This window comes from Cibotium barometz, chromosome 50 (assembly GCF_041138505.1).
Source record: "Cibotium barometz isolate CiBa-2024 chromosome 50, ASM4113850v1, whole genome shotgun sequence".
Classification (NCBI taxonomy): Eukaryota; Viridiplantae; Streptophyta; class Polypodiopsida; order Cyatheales; family Cibotiaceae; genus Cibotium; species Cibotium barometz.
The window spans coordinates 4905859-4921654 of NC_141095.1; the positions used below are offsets into that span (position 1 = coordinate 4905859).

Genomic DNA, 15796 nt, shown 5'->3' on the forward strand with positions numbered 1-15796 from the left:
ATTTGGCCTTCCTAGCACTCTTTTCACATGGTGGAACCCTTGCCCGAACATTGGACAGGTAGAAGAAGGCATGGGGACATGGACCATAAGGTTTGTTCATGAAAAGCGCCAATAAAAAGTCAAATTGAGTTGACCACAAGTCAGGAGCACCATTGGCAAGAGGAGATTGAACCGGACCAAAAAGCACAAAGCTGCTTTTTCGAAAAGCAGCTGGAGGGCCAAAAAGCAAAGCTCTAAAGCTAGAAAAGCAAAGCACAAGAACTTTGATAAAAGTTGGCCTTACTTGAGTAATATTTTATTATTAAAAGTAAAAGAGAAAAGCAAAGTGAAAAAGGCAAAGCAAAAGCATGGCAAGCTTTTTGGCAAAAAGCAGGACTCCCTCCTCATGTATAAAAGAAGCATGAACCTCTCTCTTTAGGATCATCATCATCGTTGAGGCATGAAGCTCTTTATCATTGTCAAGGCATAAAGCTCTTCATCGCCATCATCGTCTACAAGTGAGGAAGTTTTCATTGTTGGCCGCCGCCTCCTACTGGCCATCGCTTGCCTGTGCGCTGCTTGACTGTTTTGCTACTGCCACCTGAAATCTACGCCAACTTTGCTGCCAACACCCCCACCAGCCTGGCCTTCACCGACTGACCTGTGCTGTATCGCATGGTTGCTGTACCATCTGCGCCGTACACTGCTTACTGGCCTGCGCCGCTGTCTAGCCTCCACCTGATTTCAGAATTACGCCATCTGAACCGCTTGTTTTGTGCGCCTGCTCTGCTGGTTTGTTGACTGCGCCGCTAGCACTACCTTCTGTGCGCTTGAGTGGTTCCACCTGTGTATCATGCCCTGTGCGCCTGCCTGCCGCCGCTGCCAGCGTCTACTAGTGCCACATGACTACGCTTGCCTGGTTGCCACTACCTGCCGCCGTACCACCTGCTGCTCTGCGCCATCGCTTGCTGACAGCGTCGCCATTCAATGCTGTGCGCTGTTTGCCATCCATACAGGCCGTCGCCACCTGTTGAGTGCTGCCGCCGCCGCCTATTGGCAGCAACCTATGGCGGCTGATTAGCTGCTGCCGACTGATCTGTTCCATCTACAGATTGCCGAACTACCCTGCAGCTGTGGTCCTGATTTGGTATAAACTCCCCTGTACGGTCTTCTTGTGGATTGTCTTCTTCTTTAATTAGGGCAACAAGCTTACAATGAAACTTGAACACCGTAAGCTTCGTCATCTACACATATTAGCTTTGCATGTCACCCAATTGGTCCACCCGTGCTTTCTCATTTTGTATGCGCATTGTACTGGCATCCATGGCAGTTGCATATGCTGGGGATTGATGCCATTCATGTGATACTGTGGACTTGGCTTTCCGTTGGGACTTGTGCCTGTGTGTACATGCCCGAAAATGCTTGGAGGATTGGTGTTCCATTGGGTTTGGTATCTCGTGTACTTGCTTGGAGCACGTCTATTTTGGTATAGTTTCGTGAACGGGGATTTTGCATACCAATAGCATCTTTATGTGATTGCTTGCAATTGAAATTGCATGTTGTTTTCATGCTTGCCTAACCAATGTGTAGTTCCGGGTAAGGGGATGCCCACTCGTGAACCGTGCGTGTGAAACTGCCTGCTGACATGGTTATGTGGCATGTGACAAGTGGTAAGTATTGGTCAAAAACCTAGCCTTAGGAATTAGCACTAATTTATAAGTGAGTGTGTACACACTTCATTAAGTTTTGGGCGACCGAAACTCACTTATAAGTTATGACTAGCCTTGTGTTCGCACACACTGATGTCCCGAGGTGGATAAAATCCAATGCCCACCGCCGAGACTTTATTCCCTTTGTACAAAGGGAGTAACTAGCCATGTGTCCGTTCTAGCTTGCACCACAATGCACTTGTCCTCTCTACTTGACACCTAGAGTAGACAACTCACCATATATCTCTCCTCTCTCTCTCTAGAAGTAGGTCTCTTTGGCTGTATTTTCTGCATTTTCTTCTTCCCAACTTCATATGCAAGCGTTACCCATATTTTATCCCCATTTTATGGAGTCTTAGGAAACTTTTCCCTAGTCGTGGAGGATCTTTTCCCTAGTCGGTTGCCTTCATGTTGGCATATATATATAGCTGGCTTGCCTCCTTCATTCTTCACTGATTGCTTAGCATTGTTTGCTATAGTCCCTTACATACGAGGTCTTCTCCCCTCTTGCTCGGGACATGTATTCTTGGTTGATGATATTGAGAGCAGGTCTATACGTGTGTTTCCTCTCCATCTCTCTCTCTCACTCTCTCTCCTGTGTTTCCACTTTCCCTTCTTCTGTTGCACATTCTATCAAAAGGCACCAGGTTTGCTTCAGCCACTGCCTATTCCCACGTAGCTATGGGAAAGTATTACAGTGGATTTCATTATGGACTTGCCACGGACCCAACATGGTAATGATGCTATTTGGACAATTATCGACAGGTTTAGCAAGCAAGCTCACTTCTTGCCGGTCAAGAAGACCATCAAAGCTGAGCATATGGTTAAAATATATCTTGCACAAGTGTTCAAGCATCATCGAATGCTGAAGTCCATTGTGAGAGATAGAGATCCAAGGACTACAAGTCTCTTTTGGCGGGCCTTATTTGATAATATGGGCACTAGATTGGACTTCTCATCAGCTTATCACCCTCAAACGGATGGGCAAAGTGAGGTTGCAAATTCAGCCTTGTTGCATCTCTTGAAATGTTATGTGGCGGATCAGAAGTCTTCTTGGCAGAAGTACTTACCGCTTGTGGAATTTGCATACAGCAACACAGTGTATGTATCCACAGGAAAGGCCCCGTTTGAGATTTGGTTATGTCACCCATCCTTTGCACAAAGGATGAGATATTTGCAACAGTTGATGAGTATGCAAGAGACTTGGACATCCATTGCAAGGTCGCAAGACAAGCATAAAAAGGCTATCGACAAGCATAGAAGGCAATTTGATGTTAAAGAGAATGATTGGGTATTGCTGAAATTTGAGAAAGCAAGACTTGCAAAGAGGCCTAGCAAAGAGGATGCATATCCTAAGCTTGCAACTAGGTACTATGGTCCTTTTCGAGTGATCGAGAAGATCAATGAAGTGGCTTTCAGGTTCGCATTGCCTAGTCATTGGTATATACACAATGCTTTTCATGTGAGTCTCCTTCGCAAATATATAGGGCCGGAGCCTAGTAAACCGGTCATTGAGGATCCACCACAAGTGGATGAGCTTGAGGAGATTTTGCAGCTAACCACGAGTATACACCCTAGTGTCTCTAAATGTGGAAGGACAACTTTGTTGAGCTGAAGAAGTGAGGGAAGTGGTCGTGAGAGATCGAGACCGAGCTCGAGTGACTCGTCTATCAATGCCCTCGAGCTCTCTGTGAAGCTGCCTGCATATCTCCTCCTGCTCATTACGTACTGTCGCTCTCCTCGGCATGCTGCTGGCTGCGACACTCGAGCTCCTCAACATCAACCTATGGAGCAATATCCTCGATAAGAAGATCCAAGGAGAGTGCAACACAAGGAGTCCAGAGAATGCTTTGAAACTCTTTCTCAAGAGTCAATGAGCTCACCCATCCTCTTGCAGTTAGAGGCATTGTCTGTGACTACTTGCACCACATTCTCTACCCCCACCTCCACAATAGCCTGATGCATGTGGTGGTAGATAAAATCAGTTGTGATCCGCTCCCTTTGTGATCGCTCCCTACAGGAGGCCTACAGATCGGAAGACAATATACACATATTTAGAACACTTAACTAAAGTTAACAATGGAAATAACATTAGCAACATAAATACTGGGAATACCAAAATACACATGACACCAGCACTAGGGCCGGCTCTCCCCTCAATACATTTGTATTTCTTGGAGTATTTATTTGTACAAGTGTCACGGGCCAAATAGACCAGATTTCTCCACACAGGGAGTGAATACAACTCAAACAAATTGGTTCAAGTCGATGAAGATGTGTTGGTCGGAGAAGACTCAAATCACAGGCACATTCCCACCTTCACTGGGTGCACACTTGCCTTTCACTGGTCTTCCGGGACCGTGCACCAACAACAGGCACGCCCGTACTAACACAGGCCAAGGGGTATCCTGCGGAGCAAACATGGCCTGGTTCTCCCAAATAAGCTTTGCTCCCAAATTCCCTAGAGTGTCTAAGCTTCACTGGCTCTCAGAAGCTCTGAGGGCGCGGTTAGCACCACCACACAGGGAAATACTAACCACACCAAGAAAACTTCATGAGCATGGTGAGTATAAACATGCTTTGTTCCTGCTCTGCACAAAACTTAAAGAATTCTCTGAATTTAATTTAACAAATTTTAGATTTATACAAATGAGAAACATGAGGGCACCTAGTACAACAAGTACAACAGGTACACAGTGGTACAGTAGGTACAATTCAGGTATTGCAGGTACAATTCAGGTACTGTAGGTACAATTCAGGTATAAGGCAAGTACAGTAGGTAAAATTCAACGATTTTAGCACACGTGTGAAGGGTACCGGCAAGTACAGTCCAGCAGATAGGTACAACAGGTACAGTCTAGCAGATTCAGCACACGTGTGAATTCAGCAGGTACAATCCAGCAGGTATAGTAGATTCATATGTCTGAATTCAGCAGGTACAGTCCAGCAGGTATAGTAGATTCATACGTGTGAATTCAGCAGGAGCATATTCAAGGCCAGGCGATGGAGAAAATGTAGAATTCAGCCTATGGAGAAGCAGGCGATGGAGAGAATACAGCCAGCCTCCTCCCACGTGGGAAAAATTACTAAATTATCTCATGCAAAAACTTATCCAAAGGTTTTAAGGGTTACACAATATTAAGGGTTATTTAAAATGCTCATGGGCACCCTACAAAGATAATGTCCAGCCCCTAATTTAAATGTGTGTGAACACATTGGCTTATAAATATTAAGGTTGGCTATAACTTATAAATTTTTACATTTTGAAAAGGGGAAAATGGTAATACTTACCACCTGTTCACACGCCACACCAACGAGTTAGCAAACAGCACTCCACGGTACATTGGGGGCGTCCCCATCCAGTGTATTGGCACGGCATAACAGGCACACACACGCAAACAAGTCATGTAAAAACAAATTTATGCATGCAATCATAAATGCATGTGCACATGTAATGGAGAAATCTCCCTTTTATGAAACTTGTACAAAAAGTTCCTGTTGGGCACAAACCTGGCGCAACAGAAATATAAATATATGTCATGGTCTTCTTATGGAGTGACAGTCCCATAGATAAGACGCCATCCTGGCCATACACGGGTGGCACCAACAGGCTCCCGTCCATACAGCACGAAGCAGGTCAAACAGGGGTTGCACGAAATTGGTTCCCGTCCATGTGACATCAAAAGAGTGGCCCTTTCACATGGGACATTGGCCTGGTCCCATGTGAACATGGCACAAATCTGGCCACTCTATATAGTGACAATTCCATAGAAGTGGCTCCAGAAATGGAGATGGACCAAATGGTGACATCCCCCCGGGCTTCTAAACAGTTGTTCTCAACTGAAAAGCCTCAAGATATGCCTGCAAAAGCTGAGGGTAGTCAGCAAAATAATCCTTGTCTACCCACTTTGCATCAATTGGCAAATAATTTTTAAATTGCACAAGGTATCTCCTGGAAAGCTTCCCATGTGTTAACTTTCTCTCCTTGTGAAATACAATCTGCTCTGATTGGAGAATCTCCTCTAGCTTATCAACCTCTGGCGGATCTTTTGTGTGACAGGCTTCTCTGGATCTAGCCCCACATACTTCCGCAAAAGACTCGCATAAAAAGCATTGTGAATCTTCTAATGGCTGGGTAGAGCAAGCTTGAAGGACGCTTCATTGATCTTGTCAACCACTTTGAAGGGTCCACAATATCGAGTAGAAAGCTTTGGATATGATTCCTCTCATCCTCGCCTCTTTCGAAGCCTAGCTTTCTCAAATTTCAGCAATACCCAATCATCTTCCTTGACTTGCATGTCCCTTCTAGACTTGTCAACAGCCCTCTTATGCTTGTCTTGTGACCTTGCAATGGTTGTCCGCACATGAGCAAAGGCTTCACACACATACTCATCAGCTGCAAAAATCTCATCCTTTGTACGAAGGATGGGTGGCAAGACCACTCTGCCATAAATAATCTCAAACGGGGCCTTTCTGGTGGAGGTATGAACTGTGTTGTTGTAGGCAAACTCTACAAGTGGAAGATACTTCTCCCACGCACTCTTTTGATCTGCCACATAACACTTTAACAAGTCCAAGACGGCTGAATTTGCAGCTTCACTTTGGCCATCTGTTTGGGGGTGATAAGCTGATGAAAACTCAAGCTTAGTGCCCATGTTATCAAATAAAGCCCTCCAAAAGAGGCTCGTAGTCTTGGGATCTCTATCCCCAATGATGGACTTAGGCATACCATGATGCTTGAATATGTGAGCAAGAAAAAGCTTCACCATATGATCAACTTTAATGGTTTTCTTGACAGGCAAGAAGTGAGCTTGCTTGCTAAACCTATCCACAATGGTCCAAATAGCATTATTTCCATGCTGGGATCTAGGCAAATCCATAATGAAATCCATAGTGATGCTTTCCCATGGCTGCGAGGGAATAGGCAGTGGCTGAAGTAAACCTGGAGGCTTTTGCCTTTCAAATTTCACCTTTTGGTAAGTAATACAAGCGTGTACATATGCCTCAATGTCTTTACATATGCTTGGCCAAAAGAAATATCTCTCAATCATGCGTGTAGTAGGCATGATGCCTCTATGACCAACATAAGGTGGAGCGTGACATTCCTCCATAACCTTTGGACACATATCCTTCACCACACATAAACAGTTATCCTTCATAAGATAACCCTCTTTGATCACATAAGAGGCATGTGAGTGACCAGCCATCAAATCAGTCCATATATGGCAAAAATCAGCATCCAAATGATGCAAATCTCGCATGGCCGGTAAGTCCCCATGAGAGGCCACTGAAACTGTAGCCACATAAGGCCTCCTTGACAATGTATCTGCCACTACATTCTTCGTTCCTGGAGTATGTACAATCTGAAAATGAAACATGGAAAGAAAGTTTGCCATTCTCACCTGCTTCTCTGAGAGCTTTGTTTGAGATAGAAAATATCTCAAGCTTTGATAATCTGTCTTGACTACAAATTCAGTCCCAAGAAGATAATGCTTCCATATCTTTAAGGCATGAATTACAACCAAGAGCCCTTTTTCATAGATGTCCATATGAAGCTCGGCATCATGCAGTCGACGGCTCTCATATGCAACTGCATGATCTTCTTGATTTAGGACATTCCCTATACAATTCCCACATGCATCACATTCCACCGTGAATGGCTTTTGTAAGTCGAGAACAATCAATACGGGTCCACATATGATAGCATTCTTGAGTTGCAAAAAGGCATCTTGCTCCTTTGAAGTCTATCTAAAAGTGGCTTTCTTCTCCTTTGAGATTCTGTAAAGGCGTGGCAATCATAGCAAAATGCATTATAAAGCGCCTGTAATATGAACATAACCCTAGAAAGCTACGTACCTCATGTACATTTTGCAACTTTGGCCAATTCCGAATGGTTTCAATCTTGGCAGGATTCATTCTTACACCATCCTTGGATACAATGTGGCCCAAATAGTGCATCTCTGAAAGAAAGAACTTACTTTTCTTGGCATTAATGAAGAGTTTATGCTTTCGAAACTCTTCAAACATTGTAGCCAAATGAGTCCTATGCACTTGCTCATTCTTGGAGAAAACCAAGATGTCATCAAAGAATACACCTGTGAATTTTCGATGGGGTCGGAATATCCTATCCATCATACGATTGAATGTGGCTGGGGCTTTGGTGAGACCAAAAGGCATCACCAAAAACTCATACAATCCAAAAGCTGTCCTGAATGCGACATCCTCTGGCACCGCTTGTATCTGGTGATAACCACTCTTCAAATCAATACGGCTGAAACAAGCCGAGCCATCAAGCTTATCCAAGATGTCATCAATGCATGGGATTGGAATCGGTTCTTGATGGTGAGCTTATTTAGAGCTCTATAATCCACACACATGCGTAATGACCCATCTTTTTCTGCACGGGAGAACAAAAAGGTGTCAAATCCCCACGGATCCCCTCGTGATCGATCTTGGTTCGAAACTCGAATCCTGCAAACAAACGAACAAACAAACAAGCGAAGGGGGTGCTGGCCTGACTCACCTCCCAACCATGACAGCCGTGGGCGAGCCCACAGTCTTGGCTGTCCCCACCGAGCCACGAGCTGAGCTAACTAGGATGACGTACCGACTAATCTCCTCCTCGCGACGTCCCATACCGCCACGAAGTTGCCCTCGCGGGCCTCGAGACTGCTGCCGGCCTCGGCTGCATAAAGCAGGTGCACGTCTGCACTAGATCCAGGCTCCAAGACCATAGAGCTCTCACAAACTCGCGAGACTCTCTATATTGCAATAACTAACCTTGGCCACCCTTTTATAGGCTCTTGGCCGGGCATCGGGCGTCCACACTTGGCCGCCCGCCCGTCCATACTTGGGTGCCCGCCCGTTAGTATTTCCCTAACTCAGCTCGTCAATCAGCCTGCCTAGTTCCAAGCTTCCCCAAGCCTCGAAACTAGTCTTGCATGCGTATAGCACACGGTAGATACCCACTGTGCACATGACAAAAGGTGAGGAGCTTGGCTGAACCAAACCTTTTTCCAAAAGCTCATTAACCTGCTTCATAATCTCTTCTTGTTGTGCGGCACTCACACGATATGCGGGTTTGTTAGATGGAGAACTACCTGGCACAAGATCTATGCGATGATCCTCGAGCCTTTGAGGAGGTAGTTCACTTGGTAATGCATCAGCAAAACAATCTTTGTATGCATTAAGAAAATTCAGCCTATCCTGAGTCAAAACATCCACATTTTCATGACTTTGTTCAATGTTATCACGAACAAAAACCAAATATGCGGAAAGACTCTTTTTCATTGCTTTATTAATCTGGATGTGAGATACAACTGGAATAGAATCCCTTTCCTTGCCAGCATCAATAACATGCATGCGGCCTTTATGCATAAAGGAAATTCTGTTTGTCTTGTATTCTTTGCGGGGTTCAAGCCTATGATGCCATGGCTTGCCAAGCAATACATCACATCCATTAAGAGGTGTAACCAAGAAATGCTCATGATCAAAATAACCCTGAATATGTATGCGCAACTTTCCAATAAGTGGGGGAGCCTGCACCTCTTTACCAACAAAGGCAGCTTCTGCAGGCCCCATGTCCTCAACCTCAATGCCCAAGGCGGCTGCCATCTGGGTAGAGATGAAGTTATCTGTTGCACAATCATCAAACATAAATAAAGCGGGCTGATCCTTGATTTGGTCCCATGCTTTGCATACCATCCTCTCTTTACCATCATGCTTCGTGTTTCCCTGCACATCGGGAACGGCATGCACATTTGCCTTGGGTTGCTTGTCAATGCTTTTGTTTGCGGTTGGGGCATTGCCTAAACATATGCTCTTTACTTCCACAAGAAAAGCATTTCCCCTCTTTTGCATATTGCTCCCTTTGCTCGGGAGCCAAGCCAAATTTGTTCTTCTTTGGCCCATTATCCTTGGATGAGGTATGTTCAGCTTTACCTCCCTTTTGGGCTTCCCGAAAGCTCTTTTTAGGTGGCTGTCCACCTTTTTGCAGGTTTGGGACAACCCTCACTTTGTCCTTGGAACCACCTTGATCTTGCTTGATTTTGAGCACCAATTGCTCCGTAGCAAGAGCGGATGCTATAAGCTGTTGGAAGGTGTGTTTCAGGTGCAATTCAATGGCCGAACAGTAGGCTGGTTGTCACCAGGAGGTGAAACTTTTTGCAGTTGTTTTCCTTATTTACATTTCTTTATAAATATATATTTTTCTTTTCTTTCTCTTTGGTTGTTGTTGCTTTCCCCCGGGATCTCTTGGAAGGGCTTGGGCCATTGCAATGTCAGAATGGGTCAGCCAGTGGGACTTTGGACCAGTGGTTGGCTAAGCCTGAGAACTGCACTGAAAGATGAAGGACAGTTTCCAGGACATGGGCACTGAAAGATGAAGGACAGTGTCCAGGACATGGGCACTGAAAGATGAATGACAGTGTCCAGGACATGGCCACTGAATGAGGGTATAGGCCAGTTTACACTAGTAAGTGGCCGCCACCGAAATGTGAATGTATCTTGAATTCTAAGCAAATTCTGAAGTGACCATAGTGGTCAAAGATGGTCAGGAGACCAGAAGGAATGCAGATGACATCATCCCTAAAATCTAGGGAACTGCTATTTTTGGGAGTGTCGGAATTGAAAAGTGTTCGCGTCAGTTTGTGTGGAATGTCAAGGGGACCAAAAGCTGACAAAGGACTGTTGTGAGAATGTGAACCAGTCTTTAGATTTTTAGCCTGGAAGATTGCATGTGTAAAAGGCTTAAAAATGTGCCAAGTGTCAAATTTTGGTGCATTTTCCTCATTGAGAAGAGGGAAGCGTGGGAATTTGGGAAGAGGAGGCTCATTTGCAGCCATCGGGTGGTTTTGTTGCAGGAAAAAACAGCTATGGTGGTGCACTCCCTTGCCCTACAACTCATGAATTGAGGGTTGAGCTTGTTCCCCACAGCCTCTCTCTCTCTTTCTCTCTCTTGCAGACTATGGAAATGCTCTCATCAGATAAAATCAGGTACAGTTGTGTGAATTTCATGCTTATATGCAAAGGTTAGTTGCCTCCTTGAACAGGAACAGGTGTAGTTGGTTCCTACACCAAAGCAGGGACGGAAGAGGGTGATAACCTCTTCAATACAATGCTGTTTCAGCACTGTTTAGGTGCTGTTTTTGGGCTGTTATGTTGCCCGGTTGATGCCAAAATGCAGGAGGACTTTGCTAAAGTCCTCCAGGACAGTACAAGGGTTATTTTGGGCTGAAAACAGAGCTGAAAACAGGTCTGTGCAGAAAATTACAGCAAGCTGAATTGTGATGTTTTGGACTCCATTGGGTAGCCTGATGCCTATGGAAGTGAGCCTGTCAGTTGGGACTCATTCTGAGATGTTATGGAACAGTTTTAGTGCAGTTATGCTGGCAAATTTCTCCCAGAATTTGTAAAACTCAGTTGATGCAAGTAGAGTGCTTTGTTGCACTTGTGCTTTGTAATTTCCAACCTTTTAACAATAAAGAAATACCGCAAGGGGCGCCGGACTTCGGGGCCAATGTGTTGTTGAGCGAGGGAGCGAGGATTCTGTGACTGTGTGTCTGAGTAAGTCCAGGTTATTTGTGAATGAATTACCGCTTTATGTGTCCATAGACCGGTTACATGGTTCCGTTGCCGAGACAGGGTCCTTTTTTCTGCAAGAGCCCGGACACGGATTGGATTGGGTGAACAGGAGACACACATAGTGAGGTACAACTGATTACAGGTGAGAAAGAGTACGGTCTCTTTCTTTGGATACAGGTTCCCTTAAACTTTCAGTTGACAGTATGACAGACAAAGGAAAAGGCAAGCTCCCTGCCGAAGAGAGTTCCTCTTCTACTCGCAGACAGCATATAGAGGTGACAGGTGCCCAGGTGTCAGCCTTTGCTCGGATGGAGCTAGTAGTACAGCCAGCCTTGTTAGAGGAAGAACAGGAACAAGAGGATTTATTTGATGCGCAGCTCCTGAGCATGGTTGGTACCTTTGAACAGTTGGTGAAGAATCCCAGGATGAAGAGGTATTTGCAGTCAAGGACAGGGGATTCCCAGGCTGAATCATCTCAGCATGCAGTTGACAGGGCACAGGAACAAACGCCAAGGATGCCACAGCATGTAGAGCAGAGGGACCAGTTGGACAGGCTGATTTGGCATGCCCTGGGCATTCAGTTCCTGTCACTCCCATACTTGGCAAACTTCACATGCATATACAGAGTTATGTCGACACAGAGGAGTTTCTTATCATGCCCTTGGAAGCATGTGATGTCCTATTGGGAATTCCATGGTGTCATAGGAAACATGCAGTGTTGGATGCTTTCAACAGGAAAATCACCATTGTACATAGCGACAAGACTCATGTTCTGGATGTGAAGCTAAAAGGAGAGTCTGTCCCAGTTATTTCTGCTTTTTGAACCTGAATTTTGAATGACCTGTACATTTGTATTATATGTTTGGCAATGTACAGTTTTGACGTTTGTTGTCAATGACTTAATCAATGAATGAACTTTCAGTGCTTTGAAGTTGTATCTGTTACGCTTCAAATGAATGATTTACATGTTGTGACACTAATAGTACAAGATATATGCTATCGCCCTGTGTTGCATCCGGAAACATGTATTTGAAAGGCTGGAACCTGCGATGGCACAAATGGTAGTGGGGAATCCCTATCATCGCCCCGTGTCATCCGTTGGCAGGAGATACATGCGATGACACTAATCACCTGCGGAGTCTTGTGATCGTCCTGTGTCATCCGTTTGCATGTGGACTTGCAATCGAGGTCGCTTGCTTCTTTCAAGAGGGGGGTATGTCACCAGGAGGTGAAACTTTTTGCAGTTGTTTTCCTTATTTACATTTCTTTATAAATATATATTTTTCTTTTCTTTCTCTTTGGTTGTTGTTGCTTTCCCCCGGGATCTCTTGGAAGGGCTTGGGCCATTGCAATGTCAGAATGGGTTAGCCAGTGGGACTTTGGACCAGTGGTTGGCTAAGCCTGAGAACTGCACTGAAAGATGAAGGACAGTTTCCAGGACATGGGCACTGAAAGATGAAGGATAGTGTCCAGGACATGGGCACTGAAAGATGAATGACAGTGTCCAGGACATGGCCACTGAATGAGGGTATAGGCCAGTTTACACTAGTAAGTGGCCGCCACCGAAATGTGAATGTATCTTGAATTCTAAGCAAATTCTGAAGTGACCATAGTGGTCAAAGATGGTCAGGAGACCAGAAGGAATGCAGATGACATCATCCCTAAAATCTAGGGAACTGCTATTTTTGGGAGTGTCGGAATTGAAAAGTGTTCGCGTCAGTTTGTGTGGAATGTCAAGGGGACCAAAAGCTGACAAAGGACTGTTGTGAGAATGTGAACCAGTCAGGAGATTTTTAGCCTGGAAGATTGCATGTGGAAAAGGCTTAAAAATGTGCCAAGTGTCAAATTTTGGTGCATTTTCCTCATTGAGAAGAGGGAAGCGTGGGAATTTGGGAAGAGGAGGCTCATTTGCAGCCATCGTGTGGTTTTGTTGCAGGAAAAAACAGCTATGGTGGTGCACTCCCTTGCCCTACAACTCATGAATTGAGGGTTGAGCTTGTTCCCCACAGCCTCTCTCTCTCTTTCTCTCTCTTGCAGACTATGGAAATGCTCTCATCAGATAAAATTAGGTACAGTTGTGTGAATTTCATGCTTATATGCAAAGGTTAGTTGCCTCCTTGAACAGGAACAGGTGTAGTTGGTTCCTACACCAAAGCAGGGACGGAAGAGGGTGATAACCTCTTCAATACAATGCTGTTTCCGCACTGTTTAGGTGCTGTTTTTGGGCTGTTATGTTGCCCGGTTGATGCCAAAATGCAGTAGGACTTTGTTAAAGTCCTCCAAGACAGTACAAGGGTTATTTTGGGCTGAAAACAGAACTGAAAACAGGTCTGTGCAGAAAATTACAGCAAGCTGAATTGTGATGTTTTGGACTCCATTGGGTAGCCTGATGCCTATGGAAGTGAGCCTGTCAGTTGGGACTCATTCTGAGATGTTTATGGAACAGTTTTAGTGCAGTTATGCTGGCAAATTTCTCCCAGAATTTGTAAAACTCAGCTGATGCAAGTAGAGTGCTTTGTTGCACTTGTGCTTTGTAATTTCCAACCTTTTAACAATAAAGAAATACCGCAAGGGGCGCCGGACTTCGGGGCCAATGTGTTGTTGAGCGAGGGAGCGAGGATTATGTGATTGTGTGTCTGAGTAAGTCCAGGTTATTTGTGAATGAATTACCGCTTTATGTGTCCATAGACCGGTTACACTGGTTGCAACTTGGAACAAAACTTTCTTTTCTTTTCATCTTCGGAGAGTTGCATGAAAGGAGTAACCTCGAGCAAAACTTTCCAAAATTTGCTCACATACTGCTTCACACTCTCACTATCCTTTTGGTCAAGTCTATCCCACTTTTGGGGGAGTGTATGCCCTGTATTTGGAGGCAAAAATTGGGCATAAAATCTGTCCTTGAACTCTTTCCAAGTGCAAATGGGGTCTTTGGTGGTCTTTTCAGTGATCCACCAATGGGCAGCTGTCCCCTTCAAAAACATGCTTGCATGACGGATTTTCGACTTCTCAGTGAAGTCCTCTTCACTAAATGCAATATCAAACTGAGCCACAAAAGCAAGCACCTTAGAGGCATCAAACTCCCGATGATAGGCATCAAACTTCACTGACTTGTCCCTTGCCTTGAACTCCTTGAGCTTTCTGGCATGAAGCTTAAGTTCTTGCCTCTTTCTCTTGCCCTTGTCCAACGGGGCAGCTCTCTCTGTATGAGCTTCATGGACAATCTTTAGGTGTTTCACTAAGCAAAGTGACATGGGCCTTTTGTTCTTGTGGTCCCACTGCATGTGACCTCGCTGAAAAATGCTTTGTCTCACCACGAGACAACTCAATTGGCAAAGTCTTTTGACTTGCATGCCGACCACTATCCCCATGATGTACATACTTGGAATCCATAAGGCCTTCAGCATGGATGAATCTGTTTCCTCCTGTGACTGGGTCTCCATGTCTCAAACGGGGTGGATTCTTGAATATAAGTTGTCCATCCTCTCCTTCTTTTAAGTCACCCTTTCGGATAAGATAAGAGAGTGCCAACTCCCTTGGCTTCTTGCCCACTTCACGAGCCATAGACTCAAAAGTCATGTCCACCATAGCATTAGCTTTCTTGGCTTCTATGACACTTTGTACATGGGGGTCTTCATACAAGAATTTCAGCTCTTGCTCTTTTGCCTGCAATAGCCTCTTCATGTGTTCCAACTCAGCCCTCAATGCATTGGGCTCTTCTTCATGCATGGGCTCTTTACCACGTGATGGCTGTCCCATCAATGCACTATCATAAACTCTCTCAAGAGGCTTATGCTTTCCATGCAATGCATCGGATTTCCATGAAGCACTTGATTGGCCTCTCGAATTCGGCACTTTCAATAGGTTGCCCTGGCTGTCCATTGAGTCGAGTGTCCGTACTTGCTTCTGATCTCAAAACTCCGTGTCTTCTCTTGAGAAGAGAGACGATTGGGCTCTGAAACCAATGTGACTGCTCCCTACAGGAGGCCTACAGATCGGGCTCTGAAACCAATGTGACTGCTCCCTACCATAGTTGTCACGGTACGAAAATACGATACGGTACGGTACGATACCGTACGGGAATATTCGGTACGATATGAAATTTTGGGATACGGTACGATAAAATACGGTTTTTATTTTTTACACTTACAAGCTATGGAGCTTCAAGCTTGAATGTGAGGGAAGGTTGGGAGGGCAGGAGTCTACAGTGCTTGAGAAACCAGTACATGGATATGTGTCTCTCTCGGTTGGATCTCCCGATTGTCTCCAAAAAAGAACCTGGATGGGTAATGCAATACCAAAGGTCTCCCAGTGTAGCGTTTATGACTAAGGGACCGTCCTTGCACAAATACCAGGAGTGCATCTAGGGTGATAAGTTTAGGGACTCCTCTCTAGATCAAAATGGCCATGTCCAAATGTTCTCCCTTGTGCATAACTTGAGAATCTAATTGTCTAGCCTACCTATACCAGGGATCCCCAAGTGATGTAGCAAGATTCTCTCATCCTACCAATCAAGTGTACACTACCAG

At 45.0% G+C, this 15796-nt stretch overlaps 1 protein-coding gene across 3 annotated transcripts in view; it reads left to right on the plus strand.

The window, feature by feature from the left end:
• ARP6 (actin-related protein 6) overlaps positions 1–15796 on the plus strand; it is a 63214-nt gene that overhangs the window by 1848 nt on the left and 45570 nt on the right. The window lies entirely within an intron of this gene.